Here is a 17,784-nt window from a genome sequence, read left to right as displayed (position 1 = left end):
CCATTGTAGGTACTTCTGGACTTGTGAGGATTTTTTTCTTTTTTTGAACATTGGGACTGAGCAGCAGGGAGAAGTCTGAACTACATGTCCTGTGCTCTTGTAGGCAGTGCTGAATTGAACAACCCTGCACACTCTCATCTGTTGTGAGGAGGGGAATTTTCCCTTTTCCCTCTGGGTTTCCCGGGTCAGTTCCTGGTAGCAGAAAAGAGCATTTCCCGTGAGCAGGGGAGGCACAAGAAGGTTCCCAGCACATCAAGAGGCCAGTGAAGACACAGCCAGGAGATGTTTTGGGAAACTCTTGGGTTTCATTTGTGGCTGCTCAGGATGCTCTTTCTTCTCTTTCTTGGAAGATGACACAGGGCAGAAGAGAGAGCCTTCTATAACCCTGACTGATTATATTTTAGCGCTAGTAAAGTGTATGCCTTGTGCTGGGTGCTGGTCCTAACACTGTTGATCTCCCAGCCTCCCGGAGGTGTCCTCATCGGGGCTGCCATTAAATTTTCCTTTTCAGAAAGGGAAAATGGTTATCCTTCCAAGTCCTTTGGACTGCTCAACTGGATCAGGACACAGCTGGGGCAGGGAGGGGCAGGAGACGTTGTGAAGGATCCCTGTACAGCTGTGCACAAGTACAGAAATTCAGCCCCGAATTCACCCCAGGGTGTTGTAATCAGAATAGAAAAGGTGATGTGCTCAGCAATCTGCTGCCTGCTCTAGGAGAAGGCCATACCTTTTAACAGTGAGTATGCGCCAAGAACAAGGCTTAACTACGTAACACCTGCTGATAGACTTTGGAAAGGACATGCCAGTAAAGAAGCAGAGTAAGGCGCACCTTAAGTGCTTTTTGTAACCCAGCCTCCAGGAGGCAGGCAATATTGCTGAGTAAAAAAGAATTTCAATAACCTTTCCTCACATTTCCCCCAAGCCTGTTTTTTTCCTACATCGCTTTCAGCCTTCCTACTCAGCTGTTAGATCCTCCCGAGCAGAGTTCCTTGTCAAACCAGACAGCCCCCTATTCACAAGTGCAGGGAGCCTTTTCACCCACAAGTGCATTGCTCGAGTCTGGCGAGCTGGGAGATTTGTGCAGGTCCTGCTCCTGCACTGAAGTGAATGTGTCAGCACAAGGCAGGAGAGACGTCCGGAGGTCAGGAAAACAGTCTTCCACTCACAGATCCCACCAGTGGGAGAGCCAAGAGAAGTCTGAGGGGCCTGGGTGGGAAAGAGAGAAAATGAACATGATGGGAATAGGAACACGTGAGCCAGAGGTCCTGCTGGGACATGAGGCCGCAAAACTGCTGGGCAGGGGATGAAAACTGTTGAAGGGCAGAGGTACTGTGTGAGCAGGAAGTGGGTTATGGTGTCAAAATTACCTGTTCTCATTTGTGCATTCACAGGCACCAGTAATGAGCAGCTGGAGTCAGATTTTTAAGTTTTTTTAGTTTTTATTGCTAGCAATAAACTGCCTCTTGGCTGGCAGCACAAGAAGGGGCCGCAAGCAGCTTTTTGTTACAACTTTTAAGCAATAGTTAATTGTTACATGTTCAATACTTTAATTTACACAACCAGCCAGATCGATCCACAATTTTTACTTCTACCCATCCTCTTGCTGTGTTACAGTACAAGAGAGTTCCGTGACAGCCTCATATGGTCCATCTTCTTCATGAGCTGATTTTGCACCTCTTCTGCTGGTACCTTGGAACAACTTTTGTACTGCTGGCTGGATTAACCTGGCTTCTTTGCAGATCTTCAACTTTGTACAAGAACAGGCCTAAGGCGAAGTCAGATAAGATGTTCTGCTTGCAGGGTACATGAGCTTCCATGTTCTTTTTTCTGCTAAACTAGAGGACAGTGGAAATTCCCTTAACATTCCCTCCTTTCATTTCATGCATACCACCTTTCAATATTACGCTGGTCTACACTGATATCTCCTTACACATGGAGAGGCAGATTTGACCCATGCATGAGACAAGAGAAAAGCACCGTTCCTACTGCCAGGATTAATGTTAAAATTATTAAAATACATCTGGTCCACACTCCCAGACCTGGCAGCCATGACCACAACCATGACCAGTTCTGTTGCTAGGAAATTAAGCAGTTACTGCTCTTTGGCTACTCGATGGAAGGTACGCACATGTCATTGAATGATGTTTGCATAATACTTGTTTTTATTTGTTTCCATAAAAAACACAGACAGTGTATGCCAACACACACACTCCCCTCTGTGTGGCCACTAGGTAATCTAAAGCCCAGCGATTCTAGAGGACTAATGGAGAGAAAGACTTCGCTTCTACTTTTAGATTTTTTGAGGCAATTAAGAGCAGCATTTTGAATGATTTCAAGGGTGGCAGAGATGACACCCACACTTGGGAACAGTGCACGCATTAACTGATTTAATTTTTTAGGTCTTTTCACTGTGTTAAAATAGTACAGTTCCCTGCTAGGATGGTCTTGCTTCTGTGCCCAGGAGGCAGGAAGTAACATCAGTCTCAGTGGTACTTTTACATTTTGATAGTCCCCATTTGTCTGAGTATATCATTTGGAATGGATTTTCACCTATGCACCAGTTGCTATACTTCTAAATGCACACTGTCCAGCTGCTATTACCAGGAGTGACTGCAAGGTGGGCAAGCGTGGGTCAGAATCCAGCAGAGAGAGATGCTCAAAGTCTCTGTTCCTGTGAGGAACAGCTGTGAGAGCTGGGCCTGTTTAGCCTGGGGAAGAGAAGCCTGAGGGGGGAATCTTATCGATGTCTTCAGTATCTGAAGGGAGGGTGTCAAGGGGACAGGGACAAACTCTTTTCAGTTGTCCCATGTGATAAGGGCAGAATCTTTTCTCCTTCTCTGGAGATATTCAAAGCCTGTCTGAATGCAACCCTCTCTAACATGCTCTACGTGACCCTGCTGGAGAAGGGGGGTTGGACTAGATGATCTCCAGAGGTCCCTTCCAACCCTTCCTATTCTGTGGTTCTATGATTTTTATGATTTCTGTGTCCCCCAGGTCAACTTTGAGCAAGACACAAGTTTGTGCCGAGCTCTCTTCAGTCACAACTGGCCAGCATCTGCCTGCCAGTAGAGAGAAAGAACACTACAGCCTGCTCAAGGTGACATTCAGGGATGAAGACAGTTTAAATACCTGGCTGTAGTAGCAATACCTACTGTTGAACAGAAGCATATCTTTCTCCAGTTTTAGGAGAGCACTCACCATGTGGGAGACCTTGTTCTGCCCTTATCAAACACTCTGGGGGTCAGAAGTAGTTTGACCATACAGAAAAGCCAATTTATTTTCATATTCAGGAATGAATGGAGAGAGCTTGGATTTGCCAAAGCAGCCGCAGCCAGGGAACACGGATGGCCACAACGCAGACGCAAGAAAAAATAATCTATCTCTGCTTAGATACCTCTGCCTCCAGCAGCAGTGCACACCTTATGCTCTGGCTTTAAAATGTAGGTTTAACCAAGGGCCTGGGAAAAAGGAGTAAGGACACCGGGGTCAATAGAAATAAACAGAAACAACGGGCCCTGACCTATAAGCTCTTTGAAATAGCTCTCCATGCAAGGGTGTGTTCACATCCTTCTCCTTGCTCTAGCAAGGACAGAGCCCATTTATGGCCATCTTTTTCCTTTCCTCCGTAGCAAAAGGAGGACAAGAGGAAGATACCAAAACAGCACTAGAGCTCTACATGTACATACCTCAGGGCTCAGGCCGTGCTTTTTTTCACAGCCATCTTCTTTCCTCATTACTGCAGAGGACAGACTGCTAACGTTTGTAACTTAAAGCTGAAAATAAATCAAATTTTCACAGGTTGATCGAGAAAACTGAATACTGCACTGCCCCCACACACTACAACAGCAGCTCCTGCCTATCTGCTTTCACCAACAGTCTCCCCACACATGCCCAGGGCGTTTCAGCTTTCCAGGAGGGGAGAACATCCCGGGGCAGAAGCAGCACAGGAAGCAGCTGCTCTGTTCCTCTCCCTCCTCCCCTGATGCCTGTGCGGTCACTAGTGCTGCAGCTCTAACAGCTCAGGGCTTCTCAACACCCGCCAGGCCGCAGCGTGGTCTGAAAACCCCCGCTGTGTCCCAGGGATGCTCGTGGGCAGCAGCTGCCCCCAGCGCAGTGCAGAGGTTTCTCTCCCATCCCTCCCCTCCTCTCCCCTCCCGCAGACTCGCCCAGGCCCCGGGGCAGAGCGGGGCCCTGCGGCAGCAGCGCCCGGCAGCAGCGTTTCCCCACGCACCAGCACCAGCAGCCAGGGACACACAGGCCCCGCCCCCACAGCCGGAAGTGACGCCCCCTGCACCACAGACCCTCCCACCCCTCACTCCTCCAATAGCTCCCGTGGGGTGTGGCCTCGTGGGGTGGGACCCCAGGGAGGGGCGGGAGGGAGGCAGCAGTGCGCATGCGCTGTTCAGGGGCCGGGTGGGAGGGGGGCAGGGGAGCCGAGGGGAGGGACCAAGAAGGGCGTGGCAAAGAGTTGGGGGCGTGGCCGGTCAGGGCAGAGCATGCGCAGTGGCCCAGAGGAGGGCAGTGAGGGACGGGGCTGGCTGGGCCCTGTGGGCAGGTAGGGGGTGAGAGGCGGCTGCTGCCGCGGGGCAGCGTCTCCCGGCCCGGGGCCGCCCAGAGCCTTTAGCCGCAGCGCCGGGAGCTGCCGCGCCGGGGCCGAGGGCCGCGGGCTGGGCAGAGCGAGCGGCCGTGCGTGGGGCAGCCGGAGCCGCCGCGGCCCGGCTGTGTGTCCGCAGCGGTGGGGAAGGCCTGGCCCGGCCTGGGCCGCCTCCAGTCCCCGGGAGTCCCCGGCTCTTGCACCCTTTCTCCTAACAGCCCCGTGGCTCGGTGCCGGCTGTGGTGCCAGTTTCTCAGCACCATCCCAGCTGTGAGGAGAGGCCGTGGCTGCAGCGGTTCTTTTGGTGTCTCTAGGCTGGAGGCAGGAGGCAGCCAGCACACCGGTGCCCCTGCTGACAGCCCCGCTTTCCCTGGGGCAGGTCCCCAGCCCCTCTCTTAGCCCAGCTGGGCTGTGGGCTGCAGCTGGTAAGGGTGAATCAGCTGGGAAAGGTGGAGAGGAGAGCCTTCTAGCACCAGCAACTTGGAGGAGAGGGTAACTGTAAGATCAGTGAGTAAGGAAGAGATGGCCTCGGATGGCAAGGAAAGGTGCCGGATGGTGCCGGGAGGATTAGCAGGCAGAGCAAGGGGTGTCCTTGGAGTGGCTGTGTGCTCTGGAGTGCCTGAAGAAGGGCAGCCTGTGCAAGGGGCATGGAGTGCAGGGGTGGAGAGAGGCAACTTGGTGGTGCTGCCCAGCTCTCAGCTGCCAGGCAGGCTCCAAAGCTGAAAGCAGAGGCTTGGAGGCAAGGCCATGGGGATGGGTGTGCCCATGGGGACTGCCACGGCGTTGTGCTGGGGGTGCCCCCAGCGATCCCCGGGGCTTGGTGAGGGGTGTTGCCACAGTGAGCAGCAGGGCTTGGTGATGGTGGTGGCATGGTGCCTCCAAGGCCCTGGTGATGGGGCTGTCTCCATGGGGACTGTATCCCTGCTGTGAACAAAGCCCCCGGGGTCCTCCCTCTGAGGAGAGCTGCTCCCTGAGGAGGCAGCAGCTGCCCTTGGGGCCAGAGCAGCAGGACCCCAGGAGAGGATCGTGCAGAGGAATGAGGAGCGGCAGCAAACGTCTGCTGCCAGGCTGCACACGCACTGCCAGGCACGCCGGAGCGCAGGGGCGAGGTGAACCATGGGGCTGGAGGCAGGGTCAGGCAGCAGGCATGGGAGCTGCCCGGAGATCAGGCAGCTGGTTTGGCAAAGGAGCTGGGGTGGAAGAGGCAGGCAGGAGCTGCTGCGGCCAGGGGGAATTTCTTGCCGGTCCTCGGGACTTTCCCTGGGACAAAGCACAGCAACCTGCATGCTCCAAGGCCCCCACAGAGCCCGTGAGCTCTGCGCTGAGGGGCAGAGAGCAGGTCTGGGCCCAGCTCAGCCAGGCCGCGTGCAGCCAGAGCTTCCCTTGCACACAGCCCTCAGGTTTCCTGCTCTTCACCAGCCACTCAGACCAAGGCAACCACCTCCACCCTGTGAGTCCTTCTGCCCACAGGTGGCCAGCAGCAGCTGCACGCAGCAGTGCAGCGCAGCTGGATCCCAGCTTGCTCCCACCAAAGGCACAGGCTGCCTCAGCTGCTCAACGCACAGGGCTCACATGCTTCTGGAAAGGTGCAGAGCTGACCATGACGGTGGCCTTGAAAGCCTCTGCCTGACTCCCCGGAACTGCCGAGGAACAGGTGGGAAGTGCTGGCAAGGAGCAGGAGGTCTCTGCCTGCCTGCAGGCTGACTGCATGCTCTGCCTGGCAGCCTGCAAGGACATACCTGGGGGTGCCCAAGGCAGCTGCCATTTCCCATCTCTTGCCCCACACTGACAAAGCCTCTGCCCAGACAGCCTGGCTAGCAGGAGAAGCAGAGCACCCGCAAGACCCCTGCCTTGCTCTCTCCTGCTCCTGCCAGGGCTCAGCTCCAGCCGAGGCTGCCTCCTGCAAGGCTTGGCCCTCTCCCAAGTGCTTCTTACAGCCCTGTGTGCCTGGCATCATGCACAACCAGAGGCACCAAACTCCACAAGCCTTCAGAATTGTTTAGCTTTGTACGTCCTTTCCACTTGGCAGATTTTGGAAGGACATGACTTCTTTGGGGTGTCTGACATGGCTTGCAAGCATTTTCGTACACTACCTGCTTTGCCATCCCACTGCTGTTCATGCTGGCATCTCATTATTTATTTTATTTCCCCCGCATACACACCCCACTTAGGCTTTCTCAATCTTAGCATGCTGCTGGAGCAAAGGAGCAAAGGAACTGGTCTATGGGGGGGCATAGGTTTGGGAGACAGAGGGTGTTGAAAAAGTGCAGAAAGCAGGTTTGCAAAAGTAGGGGACTCTGCTGATAGAGTGAGATTTTTCTGCTGTCTTGCTATGGGCAAAAGCAGGAAATGGAGAGAAAGAAGAGTAAAGAAACTTCTGTCTTCCACAGCAGCTCTATGGAAAGAAGTGGGGACAGGATGCAATGGGGCCACATTGGGGCCCCTCGCCAGCAGGCAGTGGGGCAGGGCCTCATTGTAAAGGAGTTTTGGGTGCCAAAACAGGAAGAGCATCCCTCCTCCTCAGCTACAGAGGTGAGGCAAGGACAAGCAGCAAGTGAGAGGGACGACTGCTGCACCAATACCATCAGCCCAGGCAACAGTTCCATGTTCCCAACGCTCCTGCAGCTCCCTGGGAGCCTTCAGGGGCTCCTGTTTGAGGAGGCACAAAGAAACTTTGAACTGAAAAACCTGCTGTGGATCCCGGGCAAAATCCTGCCTGAGAAGCTTGTGTGGCTCGGGAGATCATGTGGCATCCAGGACGCCTGGGTCCTGGGGCTGGAGCTGCCCTGACCCAAGGCCCCTCTGGAGATGAAGGAATTTATCAGAAATGTTTGGGAAATAACTGGGGTAAGGGAGGGGATGGCTTTCCAGGACGTGGGAGGAAATCTCTCTGCTCCCTGGCTGGGCCATCTCCATGGCAATGGCATAGTGAGCCCCCAGATGACACGAGCTGAGGTCACAGCGGGATGTGCTGCATCACAGGGAGGTCTCCCTGGAGTCGTGGGTGGGGGCCCTCACCGCCCTGCGAGGCCCAGGTGCTGCTGGGCACTGCTCACGCAGTCCTCACCACTGTCCTTCGTGGTGGCTCTGTGGCAATGACAGGGGACAGGAGGCAACGGGGCTGCACTAGGAGCCCTTGTCGACATGTGGAGGAGCAGCAGCATGTTGGAAAGGAGTATTGGGTGATGAGATGGGAAGAGCGTCCCTCGTCCTGGGCTTGAGAGGTGAGCTGAGGGCAAAGGGACAAGCGAGATGGAGGACTGCTGCAGGGACACCATCAGCCAGGAATGCACTTCCTTGTTTCCAGTGCTTCTGTAGCTCTCCAGTGAGGATTGACACCATTTGTACCCTTTTATAACTGTAACTTGGCAGAGCAGATTTGGGGCTCTGAGATTTCATCCTGAGATGGCCACAGCCTCTGTCCTCCTGCAAAATGGGCCCCAACCTCTGCACCCAAAAGACAGCCTGTTTGGGAGAGCACTTTGTGAACAGGTAGAGGCAGCACTGTCACCCTGTAAGACCTGGCTACCCCAAGGACTTTTCTCTGGGGGGTGCACTGCTGGGGTGAGCACAACATGGCCATCTCCCCCGATGCCCTTGGTCACTCCATACCTCCACTCCCTGGCACGAACAGGCCCAGAGCTGGTCTCCCCCTTGCTGCCCTGTGCCCCCATGGGGCTCCTCAGCCCTCTGGAATGACCCCTCTAGGACCCCCTCCCAGCCCTGCCAGGCACAGCAGGAGGGCTGCCAAGCCCTGGGGCTGCCCTGGGGAAGGGGCTGGGGCAGAAGGGCCGAGAGGACACTGCCCTGCCCTGGGTGCAGCAGCACGTCGCCCGCAGGCTCCGGCACCGCGGCCATTCCCAGGGCCCCAGCGCCGGCACCAGCACAGGCCCCAGGGCTGCCCTCCAAGCCCAGCACGGCCCCCAGGGTGCGGGGCAGCGAGGAGCCCCGCGAGGACCCTGCGGCAGAGCAGCCGCCCCCGGGGCCCTGCACTGCCCGGGCACCCGGTGCCAGGCTGCCCCAAGGCCCCGCCGCGCCCCGTGCTGCTGCCCACAAGATGGCGCCGTCCCGCAGTGGGAGAGGAGGGGGCAGAGCTGGTTGCCAGGGCAGGAGGGCGCAGCGTTGCCATGACATCGCCTGAGTGCGGCCCTCCTATTGGCTGTCCTGAGGAGGAGGGCGGGGATGGATTGGAATGACGGCTGTATCAGCCAATCGGAGTCCAGAGTGGGAAAAGGCCAAGAGAAGAGAGAGGTGTGTGAGGGGAGGGAGCGAAGCAGGCGAGAAGGGAGCGGGAGTGAGAGCGGGTGCGAGTGGGGCTGGTGGGGGCTGCGGGTGCGTTCAAATGCTGGTGGGTGCCCTCTCGCTGCAGCAAGGGCAGCGGTGCTGGCGAGGGGGCTGCTTCCCTGCAGGGGCTCCCGAAGGGGCTGTTGGGGCTGTGGCCAGGGGACCCAGCGCCCTGTCACCGAGGGGAACTGACCTGCGAGCCAGGCGTGCCGGCCTGCGCCGAGCAGCTGGGCCTGGGCGGCTTGGTGGGGTTTGGGTGCAGGAAGCTTTGAACCTTTTGTCGGTCTGAGATGCATTTTCAAGGGTTTCCCTGAGTTGCTGCTGCCCCCGCAGCCCCCAGGTGCTGCTCAGAGCTGTGTTTGGGATCTGCTGGGCAAAGTGAGAGCAGGTTGCTGGTGTCCTCGCGAGGTGTCGTGCCCAAGTCGTTGTGATTGCTCCATAGTTCTTGTTGTGCTCCAGGACCTGTGACCCTGGGAGCAGCCTGAAGGGTGTTTGCAGAAGAGCTCTGTTAAGTGTGAGGTGTTTTGCTTTTCAGGGGCCTTGGAAGTTGACGAAAGGCCATTTTCACACTCGCCGTTGTTATTCGCATAATCCTAGATGAGGATGAAGAATTGCTGAATTCTGGCTCTGCTGGTTTCAGCAATTGAAATGTCCTGGATGGAGTCCGTTGCCGTATCTCAAATTGTCAGTGCGTAAAATAGGAGAATGCTTGTCGTGCTCGATGTGCAGAGGATTTGCTGTGCTTGTTCAGCATTTGGGAAGGAAGTAGACTTGTGAGCTGTGGAAGGCTTCTCCCTCTGACTGGGACATGAGGCCCTGCTCTCTTGCTACATACATAGACTGTCTAGGCTAAAGCTAATGTATTTTTAGGGGATTGCAACTGCTACGTAATGGGTGCTTTGCTGCACTGTGAGCATTGGGAAGCCAGGAAGTGAATCAGGAGGTGGCTCAGCCATGGGAAAGGGCAGGGGGAGCTGCAGGCAGCAGCAGGGTGGGCAGTGAGGTCCCTAGTGTTTAAAAAGGCTGTATGAGAAAATGCCATGTGTCCCATCAAGTGTTTGTAGGTAGCTGGTGGGGCTGGAGGAGGCCCATGGCTCAGCTGTTGATGGTGAGGTCAGTTCTGCACGAGTCCCTGATAGGCCGGCTGGAGGGAGAAGGCGTGGCTGTTGCTTGTGATGTCACTTCCCGCGGAGCAGTGGATAGGGCAGCAGCAGGTCCGCACTGGGATGTGTTTTTGAGATGGTTTCTGCCTGAGCAGCAGATCAGCCAGGATTTGTCTGCTGGCTGGGGAAGTTCTAGTGAGGTAATTCCTGCCTTGGGGGCTTTTTGGCCAGTGACTGAGACCTGGTTGTGCAGGTGACTGCGAGGTCCCATCTGGCTGAGTCCCTGATAGACCGGCAGCAGGCAGTTAGTCGTGGGCGTTGAGTGTGAGGTCTCTTTTGTCCGAGTTCCTGCTCGGGCAGCAGTGGCTTATGGCTGGGGAAGTTATTTTTGAGGCAACTAGTGTCTCTGAAGCCCGTAGGCCATCAGCAGGCATGTGTTGGGGGTTTGCCCTTGTGAGCAGCTGACACGCCAGGAGAAGCCTCATGGCCTGGATGGTGGTGGTAAGGTGACTCCTGGGTTTGTTGCGTGTGCCCAGAGGAGAGATTGACCCCTGCAGAGCTCTACAGCAGCAGAGAAGGGCAACAAATTAATCAAGCAGAAGTAGATGTCCCCCATCATCTAACACAAATTCTAGACTACTCTGTCATCCCACGTTAGTACTGCTACATTTAAAATGTGGATGATTGTCGGAGGCGGGCTTGCGGAATCATAAGACGACCCAATATGAGCTAGCAATATGATCCGTTTATTTCAGCAACTTAACCTGCTTATATACCATCGTATGCTGTTCACACGCTCAAGCATCCAGCTGGCTATATCTAATTGGCTTACTACTATAGTTTACGCCGCAAAGCTCTGTGCTATTGGCTATCCACATATTCACTGTCCCGTCTCGCCAACCCCTTCATCCTGTTTTTACACAGCATTCATTCTTACTCCCTCATTACTTGTCCTTCAAGGTGTCTCCAAGGTTACTCCATATCAGCAAGTCAGGGTTGCTCATTTGCATGGCCTGATATCCATGCTCAGGCAGCCAATTCTCTACAGATGATGTTCTCTGGTGAACATGGACATGGAGCTTGACTTTGTTGAGTTCCTAAGTAGAAGCTTGCAGCCTACTAGTGGTCATCATGGGAGTCCAACTAGATCTTTTAAACTACTGAATAAATCTAGTGCTGGTGTACGCAGTGGTGCTAATAATCTCTTCTTCCCAAAGTGTGTGTTAGGCATGGGCGTTGAGTGTGAGGTCTCTTTTGTCTGAGTACCTGCTCAGGCAGCAGTGGTTCATGGCGGGGGAAGTTATTTTGAGGAAATGTGTATCTCTGCAGCCCGTAGCAGCTGTAGGCGTGTGTTGGGGGTTTGTCCTTGTGAGGTCACTTCTCTGAGCAGGTGGTAGATCAGGAGAAGACACGCAGCCTGGATGGTGGTGGTGAAGTGACTTCTGGGTTTGTTGTGTGTGCCCAGAGGAGGGACTGACCGCTGCAGAGCTCTACAGCAATATGTAAATGTAACTATTCAGTCAAGCAGATGTTCCACATCGTCTGACACAAATTCTGTTCCAGTCTGTCATCCTGTGTCAGTACTACTACATGAAAAATGTGGGTGTTGTTCTCTGGTGAATATGGACATGGAGTTTGACTTTCCAGTTGTTGCTAAGTAGAAGCTTGCAGGCTGCTCCCGGTCAGCTAGGGAGTCCAGACAGAGTTTTGAGGCTGCTAAATCAATCTGATGCTAGTGTAAGCAGTGGTGTTAGTAATCTCTTCTCCCCATTGTCTGTGTGTGCTTTGGAAATTCCCCCTGTGGAAACAGCAAGGAGCTTATGAGATGTTCCTGCAAGGCCCAAATGCTGTACCTGTCTTTCAGGTGTCCACCTCCTTTTATGACACATTTGGAACTGTAATACATTAGAGGTTGGTGATTTTCTGTCCAAGTGTGCAGCCAGTGGAGAATGGGTGCCAAGTCTGTTGGAGGAGACAGAAGGAATGTCACCCCCAAACAGGTACCGGCCACATTTTGAAAGAGATGTTCTTTTCAGTGAAGTTGAGGCACAAATGAGTGGCAAGAAGTGGCCCGATCAGGGCTTGTGAGAGCACTCGTCTGCTTCCTGGAGAAGGGAAGTAACTGTGTATAGGACTGTGAGTGGATGCTGAGAGGCAGTGATTGTTGCAAAGCCTTGGAGGACTAGAAGGGAACTGCAGAGTTGGAGAGCTGGGCTTTCTGTGTTGTGGGGCACTTGGGGTGCCCTCTGTGTTGCTGATGCAGAGGTGCATGTTTGCTGGCCCCCGTCTGTCAGGCGAGCAGTGGTGTGGGCAGGGTGTCACAGTGCAGGGGTGCCGGGTGGTGGGTCCGGGTGGTGGTCCCAGTGTTTTGGTGCTCATCATGGGAGGAGATAGCTCGCGAGGGATGTACTGTGTTTGAGCAGTGCTGCCAGAGTGTGGAGCTGGGGAGCACTGCAAGGTGAGGGTGTGACTACGCTGGCTGGGCCTAGGCTGCCCTGGTGTCATGGGCCAGAGTCGCTGGCAGCCTGCTGCCTTTGATGCACTGAGGTTCAGGCCTTGGGGATGCTAAGCAATTTCCAGGATCTGCAGCATGGATTTTTCCTGAAGGCCAGGGAGTGTTTCTCCTTGCTCTGGGATGCGAACCAAGCCTGCGTTTTCCCTCCTTTCCTCTCATTTCCTCTTGCTCATAAGAGATTTGGTCTGTAGCAGTGTTTGCTGAGAGGGAAAGACTTTGTGGGAGATGTGCTTTTCTGTCTGGGCATTAGCCTGCTGGAATCCCTTTGAAGGAGTGAAGGCCTTGTGGTGTGGTGGTCTTTGGAGAAAGGCAGGTGAGTTCTTGGGAGCTGACTGTCAAGGGGCGGAATCCTTCCTGTACCACATTTTTTGGAGGAGTGCCTTTGAATGGGAGCAGCAAGGCAAAAGTGCCCTGCAAGGGATGTGCAGCCCAGGTCTCTCTTCCTTCCAGGTGCAGTCTCTGCAATTTACCCCACCATCGTGCTGTAGTGTGAGCTTTCTGTGCTGCAGTGGGGAAATAAGGAAGCAGCCACGTGTAGCCATCAGTGTGCTAAGTGTGGTGTGGTTAGGTGCTGACCCTGCTGACCCTGGCAAGGGACTGGATTTTTGCCTGCACTTTGGGTGGTGGTGAGGAGCCCCACTTAGCTCTAGCTGCATTGCTCGGAGTAGCTGGAGTCAAGGCAGTGGTGGTGAGCACATACATCCCACCGCTAGCCTCCCAGCTGTTTGGCGTGCATTATGTCCCCTCTGTTCTTGAAGCCTTTTACTGCTGGCTCCACTGTGGGAAGGCCTAAGTTCAGGAGCTGTGTTATGTCAGGTACTGCTCTGGAGATGGCTCAGCACCACGCTTTGTCCTCTGGCATCACTCCCTGGATTCTCTGAGGATGATCGATGGCAAATGGCAGGTCATCAAGGCCAGGGCCCAAGTCTGTGTGCTCCCTGACTGAGTTTCAGTGCCAACCTCAGCTGTCGAGTATTGTGGAGTGGCTTGTGAATTGGACAGTCAAGTCCTTCTGCTCCTGTCAGGCATGGTGGGTCATGCTTCCTGGTGTACCTAAGACATGGAGTACCATCTTTGACCCTTTCTTGCCCAAAGCATCCCTCTGGCAGCAGGCGATGCCCAAGCAGCCTTGCATTTATTTCAGAGATTCACAAAGCTGCCATGAGTTCCAGCAGACTCTGAGGCCACTGTATTTCCCTTGGTGCTGAAGCCTGCCCCCAGCCAGTCATCTCTGGGTACCTTGTGGGCTGTCAGGGGCAGCTGTCATCTGCATGTGGAGAATGAGCCTGTGGATCTGTCCTCCTTTTTTGTTCAAGTGAAGCTACCTTTTGCCATTTCAGAAGAAAGTGTTTGTCCTGCCTCCGAGCTGTAGGGAAGAGAAGGTGTGAGGATGGGCTTCCCTTTGAAGGCTCTAGGGGCCTGTCAGTAGGAAGGCCCCTTTGGGTGAGTGCCTTGAGGGCATGTAAGGCAAAACAGAGCGGCAAGAGCTGGCCTGATCAGCAGCTGTGAGAGCGCTTGCTCTCTGCTTCCTGGAGATGGGAAGTGACCATGTCAGGGCTGTGAGTGGATGTTCAGAGGAAGCACTGTTTCCAAGGCGTTGGAGGCCTAGAAGGGACTGGAAGGGCTGGAGAGTTGTGCTTTCTGTGTTGTGGGGCCCTTGGGGGTGTCCTGTGTGCGGCACAGGTGCTGTGCCCTGTACACCACTGATGCACAGGCACATGTTGGCTCAGTGTTGTGCTGCTCAGCATGGGAGTAGGTGTGTGGAGAGAGCAGTGCTCTGCTCCCAGAGGCCAGCCTGCCATCCCAGTGTCCTTGTGGGAGCCCTGGGTGAGCACTGGTGCTGACTGTGCTCCCTGCTTGGAGCATCCTGGTGTGAGCGAGGGACACTTGCAGTTAGTTATTTTCTGTCAGCTGAGGTTCAGGCTTGCAGTTTCTGAAGGTCTTGATGCTTCCTGAGTCTTTTGGGTTTTACGGACTCTGCTGGAGAATGTGGTCTGCTCATTCCTTCAAGGCTTTCTGTGGAATCTGGACCCTCCTTGCATCTTCCCATCTCAGAACATACTGCATCCTAATCGATTCTGTCTTTCTTTCTTTCTAGGTTGCTCCAGTTGTGTAGGTTCCCCGTGCAATCTCCGAGCCACTGAGGATGGAGGCAGGATGCCAGGGTGTGTCCCTGTAGCTGTCAGCATCTTTGCCACCATTGTGAGCCCTCTGTGAAAGCAGCTGCAAGTGAATGAGATGAGGCTATGCGTGGATGTGAAGGCTTCCATGAATGCGCCCATCTTCCATGGGTGACCTGGGGCGTGTGGGTTCACCTTCTGGTACCTCTGCTGTGCTACACGTCCCACATCATACAGATGCTGTTACTGCCAGCACACTCAGGAAATGAGATTGTGCCCCTTGCTTTTCCTAGAAGGTTGTGGTGCCCTGTAGGATGAGTGAAAGACCCTTACAATGAAAGCCAGCATCTGTCGAGTGCCTTTGTGTGAGTGCCCGAAATCCTTGGTAGCTTGAACGGAGGTCTCAGAGCCGTTGGGCTCCTGGCTCTGCGAGGGCTGAAGATGTGCCCAGGGCCAGGCTGCTCGTGGCACTCAACCCTCAGTGCTGTGTGAACCCAGCTGTGGAGCTGGGACTCCTGCTGCAGAGGCCGCGCAGCCAGGAGAGCTGGCATTTCAGCAGCCCTCCAGCCTGGGGCTGTCTCCTTGCTAGGGCCTCATTTCAAAACCTCTGCACCTTTGTCCAATCACAGGGCCTCTAAGTAAGGAAAGGAAGGGAACCGAGGTTACTTTGAGGTCAGGGGGCCTTCAGGACTCTCAAATGTTTCGACGTTGTATCTGCAACTTCTGTATTCCTAAAGAAAATCTCGGTCCCTCCATACTTAGGTGGAGATTCTTGAGCGGATGGGGATGGAAAGCAGCAGCCTGCTCTGCCCAAAGAGAGCAGGATCCTGCCATGTGAAAAGAGCCACATCATGCCAGGAGCCAGCTCTGTGCCTGATCATTTGCACGTGCCTTGTGAGCCTGGAATGCCTTGGCCACCTTTGGTGTTAGTGCAAGAGCTTCCCTGTGTGCCTGGGTTTTGGAGTCAAAGGAAGGCAGTGAGGAGAGCAGTGCCTGGGGCGTGTGCAAGTGGGGAGTGCCCTTCATGCCTGTCTTCTTGCTGGCACTTGGTTGCATGTAGTAGACGAGGCAGCTGTGTGGGGCAGAGACGGTGGCACAGCTGGCACAGCAGAGGTGTGGCATTATGTGGAGGGCTGTTGCAGTGCTGAGTTGCTCTGTCAGTGTCAGACAGCCTTTCCAGTGCAGCTGCAGTTAACATGAAGGTCAGAAGTTGAAGAGTAGTGAAGTAGTGACCCCCAAAGTCAAGTGTGGTCCCCGAAATAAGTCTGCACACGTGTGCAGTATGATATCCCGGTTATGCGACTGGGGCGGAGTTGGGCTAGACTCCCTGCATTTGATGGCCCCATGTGCCAGGACTCCTGCCTACCGCAAATAATCATGAATACCTGATTTTTTCCAAAGGAGAGAGATGCTGCTACACAACAGAGGACCACTTTGCCTCCTCGGGGACGCCCGCAAAGATTGTGCCTGACGACTCTCTCTCTCGCCATGCAGACGATCGGGACAAGCGTTGAGGTGGTCCTTGTCGAGATTACCATCGGGTCGGTCTGTTTGTAAATATCTCCTAATAAGCTTGCTACTGAAGAGTGTTTGTGTGTGTGTGTGCGTGTGTGTGTGTGTGTGCTGGCTTGCCAACCCAGATGTTTACTCCTGGGAATCTATCTACAACTTAAATTGGTGACGAGAAAGGAATTCCCATGGTTTGCAGAATAGTGAGATTGGTGAAGCGACCAGCTGTACGGACGCTGAGCCGCCTGCATTCGTGGGACTCGGTCAGTGGGGTGCACAGTTGTACCAAGCCTGGGCCACCTGCACTGGTGGAACTCGGTCAGTGGGGTGCACAGCTGTAAGAAGGCCTCGCAACCTGCATTGATGGGACTCGGTCAGTGGGGTACACAGCTGTACCGAGTCTGCACTACCTGTATTGGTGGGACTCAGTCAGTGGGGTGCACAGCTGTATGTAACCTACACCACCTGCATTGGTGGAACTCGGTCAGAGGGGTGACAGCTGTACCGAGGCCTCGCGACCTGCATTGGTGGGACTCGGTCAGTGGGGTGCAGAGCTGCACCGAGTCTGCACTACCTGCATTGGTGGGACTCGGTCAGTGGGGTGCACAACTATACCGAGGCGAGCCACCTGCATTGCTGGGACTCGGTCAGTGGGGTTCACAGCTGTACGGAGAACTTGCCACCTGCTTTGGTGGGACTCGGTCAGTAGTGTGCACAGCTGTACCAAGGCCGTCCCACCTGCATTCGTGGGACTCTGTCACTGGGGTGCACAGCTGCACTGATGCCTCGCCACTTGCATTGGTGGGAATCGGTCAGTCGGGTGCAAAGCTGCACCGAGGCTTTCCCAACTGCATTGGTGGGACTTGGTCAGTGGGGTGCACAGCAGTATCGATGCCTAGCCACTTGCATTGGTGGGACTCGGTGAGTGGGGAGCACAGCTGTACTAAGGCAAGCCACCTTCATTTGTTAGACTCGGTCAGTGGGGTGATAGCTCTACCGAGGCCTCGCCACCTGCATTGGTGGGACTCGGTTAGTGGGGTGCACAGCTGTAATGAGGCTCCGCCACCTGCATTGGTTGGACTCGGTCAGTGGGGTGCACAGCTGTACTGAGCGTGCGTAACGTGCATTGGTTGGACTTAGTCAGTGGGGTGCACAGCTCCTCTGAGGCGTCGCCATCTGCATTGGTGAGACTTTGTCAGTGGGGTACACAGCTGCACCGAGGCCTCGCCACCTGCATTGGTGGGACTCGGTCAGTGGGGTGCGTAGCTGTAATGAGGCTGCGTGACCTGCATTGGTTGGACTCAGTCAGTGGGGTGCATACCTCTACTGAGGCCTTGCCACCTGCATTGGTGGGACTTGGTCAGTGGGGTGCACACCTGTACCGAGGCTGCACCACCTGCATTGTTGGGACTCGGTCAATTGGATGGACAACTGCACTGAGGCCGCGCTACCTGAATTGGTGGGACTGGATCAGTGGGGTGCAGAGTTGTACTTAGTCTGAGCTACCTGCATTGGTGGGACTCGGTCAGTGGGGTGCACAGCTGTACGGAGATGTTGCCACCTGCATTGGTGGGACTCGCTCAGTGGGGTGCACAGTTGTACTGAGGCTACGCCACCGGAATTGGTGGGACTCGGTCAGTGGGGTGCACACCTGTACCA

This window comes from Rhea pennata, unplaced genomic scaffold (genome assembly GCF_028389875.1).
Source record: "Rhea pennata isolate bPtePen1 unplaced genomic scaffold, bPtePen1.pri scaffold_23_2, whole genome shotgun sequence".
In the NCBI taxonomy this organism is placed as follows: Eukaryota; Metazoa; Chordata; class Aves; order Rheiformes; family Rheidae; genus Rhea; species Rhea pennata.
The sequence above is the reverse complement of the archived record's forward strand: the minus strand, read 5'-3'. Positions refer to the sequence as shown.